The sequence below is a fragment of the Hetaerina americana genome, unplaced genomic scaffold (assembly GCF_022747635.1).
Source record: "Hetaerina americana unplaced genomic scaffold, ioHetAmer1.1.p SCAF_9, whole genome shotgun sequence".
In the NCBI taxonomy this organism is placed as follows: Eukaryota; Metazoa; Arthropoda; class Insecta; order Odonata; family Calopterygidae; genus Hetaerina; species Hetaerina americana.
Window position 1 is genome coordinate 35,562,579 of NW_027287538.1, and position 20,508 is coordinate 35,583,086.

Sequence of the window (20,508 nt, forward strand, 5' to 3'; positions counted from 1 at the left end):
AAGAGTATTTATTCTAAGTAAATTAAAATGCTACATAAATAATGAACATTACAGGAATTTTTATATTGAAGCTTGAGAAAAAATTACATTTTGAAGCTAAGTTTGAAACATCAAATGCTACTTATATTAAATGGAACATAATTAGCCATTTTAAAAAGCTCGTGTATCTAAAATGTTTACATTGGAATTTCGCTAAGTATGCATGTTAATCATATTCTCCGGAAAAGCCGTCTGCATCTGATGCAAAAGTAAACATTCATTCTTTAAGTTTGGCAAATTCAAGACTTCAGTGATAACGGCATTAAACTAAAATAAAAGCCTTTTGATTCTTCCTAAGTGAGTTTTCCGGAAAAAGAGATTATAATTATAATATTTTTTCAGAAGCTAGCAATGGACCGCTGAATTCATCAATAATTAAAACGTGGTTAAAGTTTTATTCTTATTTTATTTTTGGCAATAAATGAACTAAACTAAGTATGATAGAAATTCTATCGAACAAGGAAAAGGGTGGGCCTCATAAAGACCTAATTATGTATTAATGAATAATTCTTCTGTCTTATTGTCGTTGTAAGAATAATTATGAAAATGTTTCCTCTAGTTTAATTTATCTCATTAATAGCCTAGTTCCGACAAACTGAAAACGCTTTCCCCCTCGATTTAAATCATAGATTAAGATCCTTTCTTTTTAAGAGTCTTTCCTATTAGAAATTATATCGGCATCGCTACACTGGAAATATAAAGCATACGTTATATTTTGAATCATGTAATTTTGGATTCCCTTTTCAAAATGATAACTTTCCCATAACAATAAAACTCTAATTTCTGCAATTCCTACCAATTACCTTGTAGACAAAGGTCAATTAATGATTGTACAGTTTATCACTTGTAATATTATGGAAGATTTGTATTTAAAGTGATAAGATGCATTTGCTGAAGGGTGTTTATTTGAATTTCCAAATTTCAATCTTCTGTATTTTAGGAGTCATGAAAATTTTATAAACGACTTATATGTTATCTTTTGAATAATGAAAGATTTATCAGGGAAATGAAAGTTTAATAAGAATTCCTTCTTGTCGTATCCCATCTATATCAGATACATTTTTACGCTGCTCATCAGTTACTGACTGTGAAATAAACCCTTGTATTCACCCGCAACAGGTAATGTCATTAAATATCATATCCGCGGCACTGCCTCAAACATTTTTCTAGATGTCGCGATAAATTTATGGAAATCTCCTTTTATGTTTAAATATCAAACGAATCCTTTGAGGAAGCTGTGGATGGAGCTAAAGAGAGGTGGGGGTGGTAGATGGAGATTAGGGTGAATGAAATTCGGTAAACTTTTAAAGAGAACAAGGCGACGAAGGGAATTCAAACGGAGCTCTTTCATTCTCTAATGGAATGGGTGAAGAATTGGAGCAGAGTAACCTCGTCACGAATTTCCTCTCAGCGCGCAAAAAGAAATGAGAATCGAGAATGCAACCTGACAGTGTTATCGTAGAATTAGAAGTAGTTTCAAAGTCTAGGGGGGAGTTAGAAAAAAAATTACTAAATAGCTTCAATACGTAGAAGAAGGAGATCATTATCGCAACACTTACGATCCTCAACATGGAGTATTGAAATCGGTTTGCTTCGACAACGGTTGCTCCTTGCCATTCTCATCTCTCTAACGCGACCCCTCTTTTATTTTTCCGCTACTTTTCCCCCTTTTTTATTTTATCAAAAACTCCTCTCAGCCAATTCCGACTGGCGGCTGTAATTGAATAGCCTTAATAAACTGGAAAATGTTTCCAAACCAGTTTTACATTCTAATAAAAGTCTCCGGAGGGTTGAGGGTGAGAGAGAGAAGGGGGGGGGGGGTCGGGTCTTTTGATTCGTTCAGGAAAATTCTCCTTTTCCCCGAGGCGGACAAGGTCCCGTCCCCCTAACACTTTTGTCCTTTTTTCCAATTTTGAATGAGGGACATCATCCCCCTTATCCTCTTTGCCCGCCAATCCTCCTCCTCTCCCTCATCTTCTTAACTGCAGGGTTCCATTTTCTTTTTCTTTTATGGGTCCCCCCCCCATACTTACTTGGCCAAAAGACGCCCTTAAAATAATAGGTTCTATGTTTTCGATTTTAATTTATCAAATAAATGGATATCGCTGGTATTTTCGTCAATTGATGATCAAAATATGAAGTATCTATTTAAGGTAGGCCAGTGAAGTCAACGAGTTTATTATGATGTTGCCGCGTATGGCGGAAATGCCCCAGTTCCAGAAAAATCGGAAAGAATGTAAATTTCCGACCAACTCTCGTTACAATTTGTTCATCGTGGCAAAAAATCTGCTAAATTGTTAATATTAATTCCCATACCATGCACACGTATTTGATATAAAGTGCCTAGTTTTACATTATGAGATATTTTATTTAAGGGATTATCTAAATTGATATCCGATGTAAAGTAAATATTTTTCGACTTTTGATTCCAGGGGGAAGAGTCCAAGGCACTACTGAGGCAAATATCGATGCAATAGTTTCGGCTCATATTATGTAAATGTATGTTTTATTTTATGGTATGTAAAGATAACCAAATCCATTCCTAACGAGTCATTCTTATTCTTCTCTAACCATTTGCTCACTGCGCAACTTAAGAAGCACGGGTAATAACGGATATTCTTACCCTTCTCAAATATCAACCTCACTTCGCCATCTGCAACGATTAATAAAATTTTTTCAGAAGGACTCTCTCTTCAGTTTACTCCAGACTTTGCAATACTCATAATAAAGTTTTTAACCTTGCATATTTTTTAATGTCCAACCCATCCACAAAATCTAAGAAGCAAAGAAAAGCACTCTTGGTGTCATATTTTCCTGTCCCATTTTCCATTTCGTTGGCATGGGAGTACTTCAATGGTATTACGCATTTCCTCTTATTACTAAACCCAAACTTATCTTCACCTTGATAGCCGTTTGTTCTGTCCAGGTAAATTTCGTTCAAAATTTTAAGGACTACTTCTGCGACTTGTGAAATTAAACAAAAAGCAAATTAATTCATCAATGTTTTACTGCGTTTCCATTTTTTCAACATAGTAGGTAGGTTTATAAATTCCCTTTTATATTATGACCTTATATAAATGACCTTATATATATTATGACCTTACGGCAAAACTTCCTCCTCATAATTTGCCGGAAAAATTATAAAGAAAAGATTTTCCTCCTGTTTTCCTTAATCATTAATAACCCCAAGGGGATATTTTTACAGAAAATATGGTGCTTAGCTTCATTTTCTGTAGCACAGTTGGCAACTCGTGATTTTCTATCCGTTTTTTAGTAAATATTATGTTGGTTTCCTTCCTATGCATCTAACTGGTTACTGATGTAATATCCTTATGGTGAAGTTCTTTCACATGTATTTTTTCTACATTACCTGTATGCTATTTTGTGCCACTGCGGAAACTTCCATGTTTTCTTTCTCTTAGCTAGCACTCATATGGATTTTTTCATTTGCTTAAAATAGTCCATTCGATCCTGTCTCCAAAAGTTATCTCTGTCCAGCTTCTTCACTTACACAACGCTTTTTATACAATAATGGCTTTTATACGTACATGTTTACGTTTCAATTTATTAACCGTGATCGTATTCCTTTGTTTACCTTCTATATTCTATCTTCAAAATTATCTTTCCCCTATAAACCATGTCCCCCTTATTATTTTCGAACTTCGATCTTTCCACCACGTCATGCGAAAGACTTGCAATTCCATATTTAATTATTTCCGATCCTTACCTGATGTGACCTTTCGGTTATTTAGGATATAACGAGGGGTATTCAATAAAGTATAATAAAAATGGCAACTGGATATTTTTTAACTGCAAAAATTTTTTCATATTATATTTTAATATTCACAAGAAATATAATATACATTTTCATGTTTATTTATTTTTTATTATTATGAATTATAAACCGAGGCGGGGAAGGTATTAGAGCGAAATAAGTGTAAAGGAGGACGCGGGGTGAAATTTGTGTGCTGCAAAGAAAGGTGAAAGACTCATCAGGAGTTGAGAGTGAATCCGTGCATACTATGAAATATGTGGCAGGGAAAAATGTTTATTCGAATAAATTAAGATTCGATAAAAATGTAAAAATAAGAGGATCTTCAAGGAAGATGGTTTGCAGATCTAGGAATAGAAACAGCTCAGGACCAGGAACGCTTGATTGAAAGGTAGAGGGGACATTAAAGCAATTCAAAATCAAAGAAGGTAGGGTATGAAGATAAAATTCCTGTGGAACTTTATAAGAGCTTAGTAAAACTTGGGAGAAAGAATTTTCATGGACTAATTAGAAGCATTAATGAAGCTAGGAATGTGGCCGGAAGACATCGTCAGACTAGTGTTAGCTCATATTCAGAAAATGGGGAAGGCACCGGATGTGAGGACTATAAAACAATAAGTTTGAATTCAGTCGAAGCGAAAGTGGCACTTAGAATCATCAATTAGAAAATGGAAAGGAGGACTAATGATTGCGTGGGAGATGATGAATTTGGGCTCGTAAAGAGGAAAAATACCCGTGATGCCATAGCAGTAATAAGGTCAAATAAGAGAGGAATGTAGAGAAAAATCAGGATATATTTGTTTGCTTCGTAGAAGGACTTTATTATCTGCGAAACATTTATGGAAGCATTACAAAAGATAGGAAACGATTGGAGGGATATGAGACATCTGCGACGAGGAAATTTCATAGAATCTCAGGTGTACGTGGTGGGTGGCAACGAAGACAGAGATGTCCATTATCATCCATAGTTTTCAAATTATAAAATGGTATCAGAGGACTGGAGATAGGGATGAACGTCGGTAGGGAATCCAAAAACTCTGTTAGGCTTGCTGACGATCAAGCTTCAGAAAACCATTGTGATAGGTATGGGATGAATGCTGATAGATAGAGGTCTTTATTTGGGCGAAATTGAGACCTAATGGTCCCTTCTGCTAATCAATGTAAGAAAAGCGAAGGTAATGGGGTTTTAGAGAAGAAGGAAGCCCAAATAAAGGTTAAAATACTACTTCATAAGGGCAAAAAAATAGAGCAGGTGGAATTATTTACATATCTTGGACCAAGAGGACCCATGTTAGGTGTATAAGAAATAGAATTGAGTTAGTCAAAGAAAATTTCGCGAGGAGGAGGTAGGTGATGACGCTGTGGTTAAGTGCGGAGGTTGAGAAAAGACTTATGTAAATTTCAGTATGGAACCTGGAAATTTGAAAATGAAATTATTGGAGATAGATAAAATGATGGTAAGAGTGACATGGACGGATAAAAAGTCGAACAAAGAGGTACTAGGAGTGGTAAGAGGGGAAGAAAGAGCTCCATTGGGAGATATACAAAGCCGACATGAAGAACATCAGGCATGGCATGGCATCAGGCAGAGTTTCAGTCGAATAAATGTCATTTTGCTACGAATTTAACATAAAATTCTAGATAATATGAATATAATATACGAGATAATTGGTATTTAATGTACCAGATAATACGAATATAATTATACGAATTAACGTATAATAAGGATATATGAGTTATCCGAGTAGAAAATTAATGAACATATCTCTTATTTAACGCTTTTTGGCATTATTTTTAGTACTTCTATTTGAAACTTATGAACTATCTTTACGATTAATTGTGCTCAATTTCTTTACCAACACTTTAAAGAAACCACTTGACGACAATTATAAACTGATCCTGAGTCAGGTAATTTTTGACAGAAGCTTCTGAACTGTAAACAAATTTTAATTGACTTTTTTATCTTTTATTTACATATTCTATTCGGCATATTTGATAAAAGTTCGTACAAAACAGTATCTAGATTGAGAAACTTTATTTACTTGAATATTTAATTTTCTCTCCGCTGTTATTTTCTATGGCGATACCCAACTTATTGCTCTCGTTTTGCATCAATTGTTCACATTTTTTCCAAACAGGTATATTTTTCATGAAACTTAGTTCATTTACCCGGCCAAGTAGTAAAGTTTAACTAAGGTACCGAAATTCAAAATTCACTTTTTACTATTGATTCCATAGAAAAAGGGAAATTTTAGGCATTGGTTTTTGAAATTAAATACGAAACAAAGATCGACTCGGTATGATACAGGGCTTGTTCCAAAAGTAATCCAATTATTTTTTGACGTTATTTATAGTATTGAACAGATTTGCAAAAACACTTGCAATTCTTTAGAGTACTGTCCTTGTGCCTATACACATTTTTTCCAGCGACTCTGCCATGACTGGTATGAGCGCCCTGAAAGGCGTCTTCGGGGACCTCTCTAAGGACGAAAAACAGGTTCCTTTCAGGGCTGTCTTAATCCGAGGTAACAAAAAGAAGTCTGCCTGGGCGACATTAGGAATATAGGAGGGGTTGGGGCAGCGTTGGTACCTGGTGTTTGGCCAGGAACTCGCGGACTCGTAGCGAGTTGTTGTGATGGAGTTTCCAGGTAGCGGAGATGTCTTTTCTCGTCCTGATCACCCTTTTTCGGAGTCTTTCTAGCACATCCACTTAGTAGGCAGCGCTAACTATCTATCCTTGAGAAACAAACTCCTTTACTGTCGAAAAAGACAATGAGCATTGTTTTCACTTTTGATTTCCTCATTCTTACCTTTTTGGGCTTGGGGGACTAGTGTGCCACTCAGAGCTTTGGCGTTTTGTTTCTGGGTCGTATTAAAAACCCATGTTTTATCACCAGTAAGGGCGTCCAAATAATCAGGTTCAATTTTAAAGTGTTGCAAAAGCTCACTTGACATTTCCGCTCGGTTGGTCTTTCGTGACACGTTTGGCGGGCAGAGGTTTACCATAACTGACGTTCTACCGTTTTCACAAATTTGGAGAGCACTGAGACTGGTATTGCGAAAAAGCTTAGTGTAGCTCCCACATACTCCAAATAATTTGATCCCACTCCAATCTATTGGAGCGGTACGGGAAAATTAATTTAATTACCTTTGGAACGCACCCCGTAAGGTCATTTAAAACTACTTTGAAATCCGTAAAGGTTGCATAAGTCACGGTGCAAAGATTAGATTACAGATTAAATCTCTTGCATTAATTGCAATGATGTTTCTTTAGCAATGATCGCGGAAATGTATTATTAACCACATGGTACTACGTTAGAAAAGATCATGTCAATAAAGTTATATAAATCAAGTGTAGAACAAGTAGATTTAGGATGTCATTTTTTCTACGCTCGATAAGGGATTGGAATAAAATTGACTGACTGGGGAAGAGATAAAACTATTTCGGTCTAAATTAGTCTGGTGTGTATTCATCCCCTACCTCACACCCTAACGGTGGCTTCGTCCTAACGGTGACAGGGTCCTAAAATATTGAAATGATATTTAAAAACCAGAAAATATACCAATTAACTCGGTGCTAAGTAAGGAACCGTATTACATAGCTATTACAAGAGTGAATTGACGAGGAGATGTGAATAGAACCTGAAAATTTTACATCCACGATGAAACAAAGCTAATTATTGCTAGTTCGGGGTGACCGTATGAAATTTTCCATTTTTGTGTAAATTTTCTGCGAAATTCTCAGAATCCACATGTACAAGGTGTGATCAAAATAAGAGAGGACTGATTTTATAACTTGTTTATTTAGACGGATACAGCTAAATTGAACTTGTCACCCTCTAAGTAAATGCCTTGGCTGACGACACAACTTTGCCAACGTTTCTTTTAGCTCTCGAACCCTGCCTGGTAAGCCACTTTAGGGATCCTCTGAAGGTCCGCCGTAGAATTAGTTTTATGTCCGTAATAGAGTCGAATCGGCGCCCTTTCAAGGTTGATTTTAACTTTGGAAACAAAAAAAAGTTTGACGGAACCATGCCTGGAGAGCAGTGTGCCTGCGGGATCACGGAAGTTCCGGTTCTGGCGAAAAACTCTCTAACGATCAGCGCCTTGTGAGCCGTCCCTTTATCGTCGTGGAAACGCCATGCATTGTTTCTCCGGCCTCTTTCTGCTCACTGCGACACTTAGCCTCTTCATAACCTTTTAGTAGAAATCTTTGTTGACGGTTTGACCTTGAGGGACGTAGTCCTAATGAATCAGACCTTGCTAATCAAAGCAACACACCAGCATGACCTTCACATTGGATCGGAACATGCGTGCTTTCTTTGGTCGCGGAGAATGAGGACCTTTCCACTGAGAAGACTAGGCCTTGTCTCAACATCATAACTGTTAACCCAGTTTCGTCACCGGTTACGATGGTGTTAAGAAACTCTTGGTCGGCATTTGCTCGATCCAAGTGTTCCCGACAAATGTCCACACGTTTTTGTATCTATTCATCAGTCAGCCACCACGGGACGAATTTTGATGCAATGCGTGTCATGCCCGAAATGCCTGTCAAAATTGTCTGACAGGATCCAAAACTAATGCTTACTTCCTCGGCTCTCTCCCTAACAGTTAAACGGGGATTTGCACGAACCAAATAGTTCACCAAATTTACATGGTTGGGGCCATTCGCAACCCTTTGAAACACTAAGTGAATTATTTGATAAAATTTCTTTGGAAACAAGGTTTTCAATAATATTCAGAAAATATAGTATACTTTCAGAATATTTAATTGTAATTAGGCTTCGATGAAAGCAGAAAATGTATCAAAATAAAAAAGAATAATTGAAATAGTGGCGATCGGCCTAGGGTCATGTTATAATTACTTTTGGATGTTTTCCGTAATACATTCTTCAAAAACGCAGCTGGTTTCAAAATACACACTATTGAATTAGCACCAAATATCAACATTAAATATAGACTACCTCAAAATTTAAATCTAAAAAAATATTAATATTAAACTAGTCTAAAATGTTTGTATGCCTTTTTTCTCATTAATTTATCCGTAAATTGACTTATTTCCCTATAAATTATCCTAAATAAATAAAACGATAAGCACAAACTGCTCTTTATTTCCTACGGGAGTTGATATAAATGATCTATAGTTCAACCTGGAACTTAGTTACGCAAAAAGTAGCATATAATTTGACGAGTTTCCACATTTAATAATCTGGAAATATTGATAGCTTTTCAACTTCTTGCTCTTAAATAAACTGAGTTGCTGAAAGACGTTGATTGAAACTCTTGCTATTTTAAGCTCGTCTTTTTATTTAGGATAGGAAAGAAAACTGTTGAATTATTTACTATGGCGCATTTTAATGTCTGTTAAACGATTTGGGGAGATTAAATATACCCGCGTATAATGAGAACTCCACGTAATTTAATGTTGTTTCTTTCCTAATTGGAACGGTTACTTTTAACTCCCACAAGCTATTTACTTAGTGAAAAAATATTTTAATTCGATATTCGTGTAGATTGTTTCAAAAAGGTCGAGCTAAATTGAATAAAATTGGATAGTTCAGCAAGAGCTGGAACATTTTGCGAGAATTGGAGATGGAGGGATTTTAAATTAAAGCGTTTACTTTTCCGATCTGAGCATATTTAAGTAGAAGCTAAGAAATAACTAAGAGCGAGAGCTATTCATTTTCTCAAACTGAGATAAAAGACCATCAATGGGAAACAGTAGCAATGAGTTGAATCCAGATACATTAATAAAATGTATTAGCAATGGTTAAGTAAAAGGGCCTCTATATTACCCCACAAATTCATTGCTTTGGAAGCTGCTTTAGATGTTGTTTATTTCTGGTAATGGAAATGAGGTAATTAAGATCGATCTCTAATTTAAATTTAAAGCATAAATCTCATTTGTATATGTGAATTTTTAATTTAAATTATTCATCATGATGACTTTTTAATATGAGTATTTATTATACCTGATATAAAACGTTTTTTTTTAAATTTTAAACACACATATGCAATTTTTCCATTAATATCACCTGTTTGTATTAACACTACTCTTGTTTATTGGTTTATGTTATTGTAATTAAATGAAATATGTATTTTTAGAGACCCAAATTAAGGTTTTAAAATATTTACTCATTAACTTCAGTTATAAAAATTCCTCGTTTTGCATTTTTTGCACTGGTCTCCTTTTAAACGGTTTTTTCAAGAAAAAAATAAACACTGCATATGTTTATGGTGCGTAAATATATTCCCAACTCATGAATTAAGAAGTGAAATTGTTCAATTATTTTGTGTATTAACTACTATCGATTGTGGCCGAGTTTATTTCTTGAATGGTATAGTCATCGTTTTCGTTGCTATCTGGATGTTCGCTCAAATTAGCCTTACACTCTATTCTATTCCAAGTGTTAGTACTTAATTATTTTCATTAAATCAAATTTATTTTATTTCGTAAATTATGCCGAGGAAATAAGAGACTAAGTTTATTAATTTCCGTTGTTAATTAGATATACAATTATTTACATTTGGTCATTTGGTTTCTAGCAAGTGATTAAACGATTTACTATTAAAAAGAGCAGGAATATTTTATGACTGAATTAAAGCTGACGGTTATTGATGTATGGTCGTGCAACGGATTTAATCATGTCTTTCTTTAACATGAATGTACTTTTATTTTGAACTGTACACTCTATCCAAATTAGGAAACGAATTTTGCAGTTTCATCCATAGGCATATCTATAACGTTAATTGCATTATACTTCATGTGGATGATGACATTACTACAACTATGTTGTAAAAGTAAGTAAGTCCAGATTATGTTATAAGGTAACGAAACTAGTCAACAGCAATTAATTCTTTCCTGTGGAATCGTAAAGTCTTTGATTCATTCTTCGTACTGCCGAAATGGATTTCCACAATCTGTCGGCCGAAATCATCTCTCAAAATATATTTCCTAAGCCTATAATCGATTGAGAATCATGATTGAGATTATGATAACTAGTTTAACGCTTAAAGTGGCTCACTTTATGCCTGCCAAGCAAGCTTTTAATTCGATGAAAACCATTTAAAGCGATATTGAAATCCTTTGCACATTTTTAGAATAATGTTTCCTCAACTTACTAGCTATTGTATGAAAAAATTTATTTTACATCTGATATTAATTTCAAAAGCATTTTTGTTTAAATTCTTAGAAAAATTTAATCTTAGAGAAAATGACGCATTTCCTGCTTTTATATGAGATCTTAATATGGCAATGTAGGTTTCAGAGATCTTCTAAAATCCACTTAAAGTACCGCGATTTGCATGTAGTATACGTTATGAAGACGTCGAAAACGAAACTTGAAAACATCTAATTTTTATCCATGATCGCAGGAGTGACAAAGGGGCGTACTTTTCCACAGAAATTCTGTTAAAAAGGCCAGTTTTATCCTGTATTATTATGCATGAATAAGAATTTCACTAAGTCGAACCTTAATCCATGAAAATTGCCTTGTTTACAACGCATGAACCTTACAGAAACCTAATATTTTTATGCGACAGTCCAGTTGCTGACAGTATTACAATTGGTTTCTGTACAATATACGTTCAGCTGTGATGGTATATGTGTAGTCTAGGTTGCCTTAGTTTATAATAGCTAAACAAGCAACTTCCAAGGAAGAGAATGCAAACTAGCCGAACATACTGCTTTGCAGGGCTCATTGAAAGAGAGTTTGGATTAAATGCAATTTGACCACAATATAAACAGCATCATGCTAGCTATTATGAGAGGCGACCGACAATTAAGGTCGTTATGTGCCATAGGTGAGAAAATTGGGCAATTTGTAAGGAGTTAGAGTTTCACGGATTGGAGGAAGGGTGGATTGAAACCTTTCATTGACTCTAGTTGAATTTTAAGTATAGTCTTCAAGGGGTCCGCAGTTTAACGTCCAATCCGACCAACGGCGTTCTAATCGAAGAGCGTTTCCCAAAGAACGCCAAGTAGAGATAAGGATTTCACTTAAAAATCCTTCCATCGATTAGATTCCAACCCAAACCTTCGGAATGGGAAGCCAATACGCTAGCTCACGTACCATCTAGATCCCATTCACATTGAAGCTGCCTTGGTCGTTTAACCAATAATCATATGTTAAGCTGTGTGAAGGACACCGGGAGAATTATGCCATCGGCAGTCAAATTCAAGAGTAAGTTTGGAAGTTTTCCATGATCAGAAGGTATGTCCATTAGGGAAAAGCAGCCATAAAACATTACGAAATTGTAACATAGGATAACATATACAAGCTACAGTTTGCAGTAAAACAAGAATTATTTTTACACATCAGAAAAACTAGCTGTCGGAAAGCAGCTAATAAAATTAGACAGCAGTGTAATTAGCATATATTGGAAAAACATATCTAGTTAACGTTCCATTTAAAACTAAAATTAATCTTGAAAGTAATTATACTCCGTAACTTTTTCATATTCATATTTGCGTAATTAGCCTTGCCATCTTGCATAGGAGTGCACCTGGCTTTCGGAAATTTTAAAAAAACAAGTACTAGTGAACCGTGGTGAACTGGCCGAGAAACTATAATTTTTTTAACAATCGGTGAATAATTAATGATATTATGAGGGTAAGCTGAAAACCAACGCACACATGCTTATAGACCACAAACAAAATGATCTTCAGAAGCATTCCTAGTGACATGTGGAAGAAACATTTCCCCTCAACACGCATGCGCAAATTTGAGGTCGTCACAGTCATTCAGTGTATTTTGAGAAGAGGAAGTATGGAGACGTGTTCTAGTGCTATGTCAACGCGAGTTTAACAGCGTGCTGTAATCGACAGCTGCCTTCACCTATTCGTCCGAGGTGTAAAGATTACCCTTGAGGTGTCTCTTGCGTTGAGGAAAAAAATAAAAATCACAATGCGCAAGATCGAGCGAATAAGGAGGGAGTGGAATTGGTTCAAATTTCAGGTTTCGCAGAGTCTATCCAGTTGCGCGCGAGGTGTGTGGACGAGCGTTGTCATGCTTCAAGATTCTTACCACCAGGCTGCCTTTAAAACGATAACCTCGACCAATATGGATTGTGATGCACTTTTTAGTGATTCGCCAGTGATTTTGAATGAAATCTTTTTGCGACGAGTTTACGATTTTTATCGTCTGTGGCAGTGATCGGACGTTGCTTTTTCATGCTCACCACCTCGAAATTTTATTGTCCATAGATTTACAGTAGACTTATCGACACCATCGTCACCATAAACAGCTTTTACACAACGATGAATCTCAGTAAGACTCACTTTTTCAGCAGTTAAAAATTCGATAACAGAACGATGTTTAACCAGCGTTGACATAGCACTAGAACACGTCTCCATACTTCCTTTTCTCTAAATACATTGGATGAATGAAACGACTTCAAAACTGCGTAAGCATGTTGAGGGGAAATGTTACTTCCACATGCCACCAATAGTGCTTCTGAAGGTTATTTTCTGTGTGGTCTACAAGCATGTGTCCATTAGTTTTCAGCCTACTCTCGTAATTCTTTACATTTCGTACATTTGCTAAAACATTTAATAAACTCGTGATTATGGATAAAATAATGAAGGTAAGTTGGGAATCATCAATAAAATCCTATTATTGAGATATTATTACTATGACATACGAATGAATGGGCAGAAAATTTACTTAATTATGTGGTGTAATAAACATGGGTAAGCGATATTAAAAAGTAAGAAGTTACCAAGTTGACATTTCTAGAAAAGCGATTTTACTTCAGACTAAGGTGTTCTATAATTGTAAATTAGGTACGTGCTTATGTCTTCAAGTCTATTTCATGCTTTATTTTGTAAAAGAGCATAAGAGCCATAATTTACACATGAGTCCTACTGTTTGATTGCTTCAAGTCTTAAATGTTTTGAGGAACACGGGCATGTTAATTTAATTTAGCAAAAGAATTCACTTGTTTAGAATATTTTAATGAATAAAGGGGACAATAATATTTTAGAGAGAGAGACAGACTCTTATTAAGTTCAGTATCTATGCAGAGCGTTTTCATGGGTCTCATTATGTGAAGATTTTGAGAAAGAAATATTTTTTCTTGAACTTCATATAAAAGTTGAGTTTTCATTTTGGATTAAATCATCTAAACGTATTCATGTTATATTATGAGACTGAAATTCATTAAATTCTAAAACTGTTAAATTTTCACCTCGTTGATATGTTTGCTTTTGTTATGAAGTCCTTGGTTTAAAATTAAATTGAACGTTTTTCATGTGAATTTGTTTATTATTACGGAAAGACAACAATTAAATATGCAAAGGCCAAAGGTCGTATATATTTGACCCTCTCTTTTCAGGGTAGAGGTATTTGAAAGCAAATATCGCGAATTTTTATCCTTTAATCTCCGCTTTTCCTGCATTATATTATTTTTTAATGATTTTTCTATTTTACACTAGGATGCCTTCATACATGTACATACCATTAGTTTCCCTGGTATGGTATGCACAAGGCTACACGATGTTCTGGTAGTATAAATACTCTAATCGTTAACATATTTCAATTCTAGTTCATGATATTTGAATTTATAAATACGAGCCTCGTATATTATAATTGATATATCTTTGGTATTGGTATACCTATATGCAAAATTTTGGAGTTATAGTTATAGGTTTTTTACAATACTGATATTTAATTCTTTTTTATGTCTGTTCTTGAAAAAATAATTTATAAAATCCAATCATGGTTATGGTGTAGGTATGTGAAACTGGCCAAGCATTGCCAAGTTGTTTTTGACCGTATGGGAGAATAGAAATATTTATTGCTGGTCAAAATATGTTTATTAAATTATAAATTAAATATTAAAGTAAATTTTTTATTAAAGTACTATAAACATTTTTACAACTCTTTACACGTTTTGCCGTATTATTTTAAATTCACAATTGTTTTTAGCTTGCTTACTAGCAACAAGTCGACATCCGATTGACGTAAGCGGCCGTTAGAAGTAACCTGCTAAGTGGAGGTTGTCATGCTAGAGCCAGCATCAATTTTGAATTCTAATAATTGCTGAAAAATCAATGGTTAAAGTAATGCTACAATTATTTGGCATGCAACTAAATGGTGAAATAGATTTCCTAATTTCAATGAAAAATTATTCCTGGGATAAATAGATAATTTGGTAAATGATAATAATTCTTATTCATGATAACTAACAGTTAAAAAAATTTAATTTTGAATATTTCTGATGTTGAATCATCCCCTGTATTTCAAATTAGTGGTGACTGGCTTGAGTATAGCACGCAGACGTAGATTTGTAAAAGTAAAGAGTTAAAACAGTACCTGAAACTCAAGTATCTCTCACTAAAAATTATTCATAAAAAGCAATCTAACCGTGTATATTAACTTCTACTAACCATTAAATTGACTCATTCTTCATTGCTTTGTCGATAGACATTTGACACCCATTCCTATAGGTACTTTTAACAACCTTCAAATTGCATTAAATGATTGAACATCAGTACTAAGTGACTCATTTCATTGACCCATACGAGCAAAACAGCGGCGTACCTGAACCTCATGTAATTTAATCAATTGAATGCTCGTACTTTTTCTCATTGCTAAGTCCTCCAGTCGTCGAAATCCATTCGGATCTAAGAGTCTTGATTTAACGATCAATTATCCTTCCTCCACATCCTCACTTGTCATTTTCATTCGGATTTCTCCGTCTTTCTTAATCTCATTCCTATTAGAATTTCAATTCTCGTTAAATGAAGTCTAGGAATTCGATGGTTACAGTTTTAATCGCCGAATTCCATTTCAGCCAAATTTCCACCCCGCGATTTTTAGCTCTACCCCTGCCTCCTTGTTCAATCTCTCTTTATTTTTATACACACCGACTTCTCCGTTGGCTCCATTAGGTGAGCGACGAAAATTGGGCCGACCGAACCACTTAGCCCACCCAGCGTGGATCTGAAAACTTTTTAGGTTTTTCTCGTCTCAAGGTCAATGAGGTTGAATTGGCATACTATTAGTAGTGAGCAGGTTTTGGGAGAGAAGAAAGGAAAACTAAGAGTTATCTTCCACTTTTGAATCGATCAAACTAGAAATCAACATTAATCGAGGTGTAACTCTTAATTTTTGGAGATACTAGCTGGGCCATACTAGTTATTAATAGAAACTGCGAGAGATATCGCAGATGATAGTAACTCTTAACAGGGTCTTCCACTAATGCGGGTTACAATGTAAAAATTTCACTTTGTAAAAATTATTCCTCTTGACTGGAACCACAAAATTTTAAAAACCATATATACATGAAAAAATGTTTGTATATGTATGTATGTATATATGTATATGTATTAGGAAATGTTTTTACATTCGTCAACTGCTGGATTCCGCCTTCCCCACCTCTCCTCGGTTCGTCCTTTGTGTGTTCCTATCCCCTTTCCTTATATCTGTGTCTATATAAATCAGTATTTGTCCGCCGTTTGGCGGGGTTTTGTGTTTGAATGTGTGTGTGTGTGTATATATATATATATACATATACGAGGGTCATCCGGAAAGTAGTACCCGTTCGTGAAATAAAGACACAAAAGTAAATATTAACAAACATAAAAAATTTTATTTGAAAGAGGATACTTTAAACTACTTCTCAACATAATCACCAAGCAAATTAAGGCATTTGTCATAACGTGTGACAAGTTTCTGTATTCCTGCTGCATAGTCCTTCGCCGCCAGCTCATTGAGATACGCGAGGGACCCATCTTGCACAAATTTTTGCATAATGCAGATGGTGTTTAACAATTTCATGAACAATTGTTCGAGAAACATTGGGAAAATGCTCACAGATGTCATCAATTGTGACGCGCCGATCGTTCCTCACGAATTCGTCAACTGAGCTCACCAGTTGGTCTGTAATGACAGACGGTCTCCCCGAACGCTCATCGTCGTGTGTGTTCCCCCTCCCCATGTTGAAGTTGCGACACCACCGCCGAACAGACGACTCGTCCATTACATTGTCTCCATACACCTCCTTTAATTGGCGATGAATATCACATGGGCGAACGTTTCTTGCATTGAGGAATTTAATCACTGCCCTCACTTCACAACTGGCGGCGTTCTCAATTTTTTTAAACATTGTAAACAATCACAGAAACAACACAGGCAATGCTAGCGTCACGCAACTTGGCTCAGAGAAGGCAGACAAGCCACTGAAGCTATCTGACCTCGTCCAGCGGCTACTCGCGTCGTCAGCACTTCATGCGGCACGAACGGGTACTACTTTCCGGATGACCCTCGTGTGTGTGTGTGTGTGTGTGTGTGTGTGTGTGTGTATATATATATATATATATTTATATTTCTTGATAATTTCGACGGAAGTTAGCTTCGTCTTCCTCGGAAGAAACAATAGTTCCGAGGGATACGGAGTTCTTTCTATATGTACCTATATTATATATATATATAGTATATACACATATAAATATGTATATATATAAATATGTATACGCATATTGTGTATATATATGTATATATATATATTTATATATATAAATATTAATGTGTATATATGCATATTAGATATTATACAATTGTTCCAACGTTTTTTCCAATCCTTGGAGCACTTCGAAAAATAATTTTTTGTGATCTTGTTCAGCTCAACGTTCGATGCAGTCTTTATATCGTCAATCGTAGCGTCGTCCTTTCATGGGCCTCTTCAGTTTATGGAACAAGAAAAGGTCACTGGAGGTCCGATCTGGGGAATATGGTGACTGCGGAATCATTAGTGGGTTGTTTTTGGCCGAAAATTCGCGCAAAAGTAACGACGTGTGAGCAGGGGCGTTGTCATGGTGCAAAAGCCAATTTTTGTTCTTCCAAAAATCCCGGCGTTTGTGACGGATTACTTCGCGTAAATTGTGCATAACTTGCAGTTAATATTTTTTATTTACCGTTCTACCCTGTGGCATGAACTCATGATGCACCACACCCCTACAATCGAAGAAAACTGTAAGCAAAACTTTCATATTCGACCGAACTTGGCGCGCTTTTTTCGGTCTTGGCTCGTGCTGCAGCTTCCATTGGGATGACTGAGCTTTAGTTATCACGTCATAACCATGAACCCATGATTCTTCACCGGTTATGATCCTCCGGAGAAAATTTAGGTCTTCGCGGGCAGAGTGGAACACCTCATTAGCAATGTTAATGCGTTGCTGTTTTTGGCCGATATTGGGAAATGTAGGTACGAATTTCGCGGCGACCCGTGTCATGCCCAAATCATTGGTAAAATTCTAATGGCACGAGCCAATTGATATGCTTAGTTCTTCCGAAACTTCTCAACAACGGTGATTCGATGATTGGCCAATACTATTTTCTTTATTTCATCAATGTTTTCGTCTGTTGTTGACGTGCTCGGGCGTCCGGCACGCTCGTCGTTGTTCACATATTCATGGCCCTCGGAGAACATTTTGTACCACCGATAAACGTTGCTTCAGTCCAAGGTATCTTCTCCATATACCACAGTCAACATTTGGAATGCCTTTTCGCACTTAATTTCCTTTTTCACTCAAAATTTGCTACAGATTCTTTAATCCATTTTTTGGAACAGGCAAAAATCGAAGACAAGCCAAAACACATTCAAGCAAAACAACTGTCAAAAACATACTGAACTTTCAAAATGGTTGAGCTTGTGGTGGGCGAAGAGAGGGGTTTGTGGGAGAAATCATATGGATGCAGGAATAATGGATGAGGGGCGTATTTATCGGCAGTGGGATGTTGAAGGCTGTAATAGAGGGGAGAATGTTAGGCAAACGAGGAAAGGGCAGGAACAGGATAGCGATGTTCGAAGGGATGAACGGAGGAAGGAAGTACTCAAAGATAAAGAGGGACTTGATGTAGAGTAGGTTGTTGGATTTCGTTTTGTTAGGAGTCACAATATATATATATATATATATATATATATATATATATATATAAGGAAAAGGGATAGGAACACACATAAAGGACGAACACAATTAAGGTGGGGAAGGCGGAATCGAACGGATCACAAGAGTAAAAATATTTCCTTGACCGGGATACGAACACCGGATCTTTCCACTTGCCGGGCGGATGCTCTTAACCACTTGAGCTATCGAGGAAACGTACTTTACCCTGAGATCCGTGGGTCTAATATGTCGCCAAGCGCCCCGATTCTTTAGCCAAGAGATGGCGTCAGGGGGATGTTTCACCCACCAAAGGAGAAATACACATGACACAAGAGGAAAGGCCAGTGGGTTGGTTAGAATTCATACAACATCATACAGGAAAGGAACAGTGCGTTTATATATATATATATATATATATATATATATATATATATATATATATATAATATCTTCGAAATGGAACGCTCTTCGGCGACGCACAAATATATAAAAACACAGATGTAGATTTTTAGAATATAGAGACACAAAGAAAGGACACTCACAATTTGTTATTTTACGTTTCGACAGCACGGCTGTCGTCTTCAGAATGGCGTTCTCGGGGAAGAGCGGAGAGGATGTGCGGGGGAGAGGTGGGGGAAGGAGAGGTAAAGGGACCAATAGGAAATGAACAAGGGGGTGGGGGGGATATGTAGGCAGCCAATTGATGCATTTAGAGGTTTAATTTTGTGTGTTCCGGGGAAGAAAGTGGTGATAAGATTAGGGCATTTTGGGCGGTTTGGTTTGGGGAGGGGAGTGTATTGGGCTGACGGTTTGAGGATTTTACTATTTAGCAGTTTTTCAGGGTACCCACATTTTCTGAGGGATTCATGCAGCTGGTCCAAGTATTTCTGTTTGGAGGGGGTGTTGTTGCAGAGACGGAAGCCACGGATACGGATATATATATATATATATATATATATATATATATATATATATATATATATATATATATATATATATATGGTTGTTGTGTCCATCCAAAAACCTACCTTAACCGGTAGATTACCTAATAATAATATGTATATGCACATGGATGTATATTTTTATAGCTTTTAGAGGCTGAATATAAAATTCTTTACAACATTTCATAGTGAAATACTATGGATCAAAGTTAAGGTACATGAGATACAACATTAGGTAGCCTCGCAAGAGGTATGAAATATCGGAAGAGAGGTGAGACAGTATGTATAAAGTAGGTAAGTTATATTAGAATCACATTGGGAAGATTGGGAAAAGTTAGTGATTCGTTCCGCAGATTAAGTAATGAAACTCAACGAACAGATTCTTTCATTACATACCAATGTCTATAACAGACGCTAGCGACTCTGAAATTATTGCCCCCTTATTACAATTATTGGTAAGCCCTCAACAGTGACAGCTTCAAAATACTTTAATTACGTATTTTTCCTTATGAAGAGAAGATTTTTATGCGTTGTATTTTGGTTTTGTAGTGGTAACTTAAGTGAGAAAACGCCATTTTAATATTTTTCAGCAGAACTAAATAATAAGGAGCAGGCGTGTCAAAAATATTTGAAACTGTTGACACTTAGAGAACTCCTTCTATTTGTGACCTTAATGGTTGAATCACTCAAAAGTAACTGCAAATTTTAAAATCTTTGCTGAAAATAAAATTAGCTTTTTAGATTCATTGAAACTTTTGTGCGCATAAGAGACTCTCACGTAAAGTTCCAATCTGTTTCGGTAATTCCTTCAATCATATCTGCCTCGGCACTGTATCGAAAAAGGTTTGAAGTGGTTAAAAAAAATT